Raw genomic sequence first — 2,129 nt, 5'->3', positions numbered from 1 at the left:
GTGTTCTCAGCCTCCTCTCCCCTGTAACTATTCCCCAGGTCGTTGCTGTAAATGAGAATGTGTTCTCAGCCTCCTCTCCCCTGTAACTATTCCCCAGGTCGTTGCTGTAAATGAGAATGTGTTCTCAGCCTCCTCTCCCCTGTAACTATTCCCCAGGTCGTTGCTGTAAATGAGAATGTGTTCTCAGTCAACTTACCTGGTAAAATAAGGGTTAATAAAAAAAACAGCTCAGGACTTGGGAAACTTTTTTCCCTCCCGATCCTTACTGGACTCTCTTTCATTCAGTTTCTTCTTCACATCAGCAAAGAAGGACTCTGTGTTTCAGAAACTCTATATAGACGGGCTATTATCCTTTCACACTGTGGTAAATAAAGACAGTTTGTTATTTTGAATTATTTCTATCTGTTTTTAGAGGGAGAGAAATCAAATTCAGCTCTCTAACTCCCCCTTGTGATAGTGTGGTGCAATGACAGAATGATGCAATTTACCACAATCTGCCACCATCTACCACAAACGGTTTCGGCATAAACTTGAAACTTTTAATTGAGGAACCACACGTGCTGTGGGATCAGGGATCATAAGTCTAGGGTTCAGTGGTGTGATGTCACAGTGTGTCTGTCCTTCTGTTGTTCCCTCTGGGGAATCCTCACTGAGACCACATTAACCTCTGCCTCACATCCTCACTGAGACCACATTAACCTCTGCCTCACATCCTCACTGAGACCACATTAACCTCTGTCTCACATCCTCACTGAGACCACATTAACCTCTGCCTCACATCCTCACTGAGACCACATTAACCTCTGCCTCACATCCTCACTGAGACCACATTAACCTCTGCCTCACAACTGAGACCACATTAACCTCTGCCTCACATCCTCACTGAGACCACATTAACCTCTGTCTCACATCCTCACTGAGACCACATTAACCTCTGCCTCACATCCTCACTGAGACCACATTAACCTCTGCCTCACATCCTCACTGAGACCACATTAACCTCTGCCTCACATCCTCACTGAGACCACATTAACCTCTGCCTCACATCCTCACTGAGACCACATTAACCTCTGTCTCACATCCCCACTGAGACCACATTAACCTCTGCCTCACATTCTCACTGAGACCACATTAACCTCTGCCTCACATCCTCACTGAGACCACATTAACCTCTGTCTCACATCCCCACTGAGACCACATTAACCTCTGTCTCACATCCTCACTGAGACCACACTAACCTCTGTCTCACATCCTCACTGTGACCACATTAACCTCTGCCTCACATCCTCACTGAGACCACATTAACCTCTGCCTCACATCCTCACTGAGACCACACTAACCTCTGTCTCACATCCCCTCTGGGGAATCCTCACTGAGACCACATTAACCTCTGTCTCACATCCTCACTGAGACAACACTAACCTCTGTCTCACATCCCCACTGAGACCACATTAACCTCTGTCTCACATCCCCACTGAGACCACAAGTCAACAGTCAACATCTCTCTCCAGGGTTATTCCAACAATTAACAATAGTGGAAACTCCCTCCAGTTTACACAATCCATTGTTTTTAAGTCCATGACAGGATGTGTGGAAGGGCACCCTTTGTGACAGGATGTGTGGAAGTGCACCCTTTGTGACAGGATGTGTGGAAGTGTACCCTTTGTGACAGGATGTGTGGAAGTGCACCCTTTGTGACAGGATGTGTGGAAGGGCACCCTTTGTGACAGGATGTGTGGAAGGGCATCCTTTGTGACAGGATGTGTGGAAGTGCACCCTTTGTGACAGGATGTGTGGAAGTGCACCCTTTGTGACAGGATGTGTGGAAGGGCACCCCTTGTGACAGGATGCAGCCATAGCAATGTCACTTTCACACCCTTCCTTCGAATCTTTGAAGGAGTTGACCATCGACTGGGCTGGCTATGCTCCCCCACAATCCCCAGGTATCCATCATATTGACTTCCCCTTCCAGATTCCTCCCCATCAGTTCTGGACAAGATCCAAAATGGCACCCTATTTCCACCAGTGGAGGCTGATGGGAGTAGCTGTAGGAGGATGGGCTCATTGTAATGGCTGGAATGAAATGGAACGGTATCAGACATGAAAACCACATGTTTGACTCAGTTCCA

Source organism: Oncorhynchus clarkii, chromosome 32 (assembly GCF_045791955.1).
Source record: "Oncorhynchus clarkii lewisi isolate Uvic-CL-2024 chromosome 32, UVic_Ocla_1.0, whole genome shotgun sequence".
Lineage (NCBI taxonomy): Eukaryota > Metazoa > Chordata > Actinopteri > Salmoniformes > Salmonidae > Oncorhynchus > Oncorhynchus clarkii.
This window is presented reverse-complemented; position numbering follows the sequence as displayed.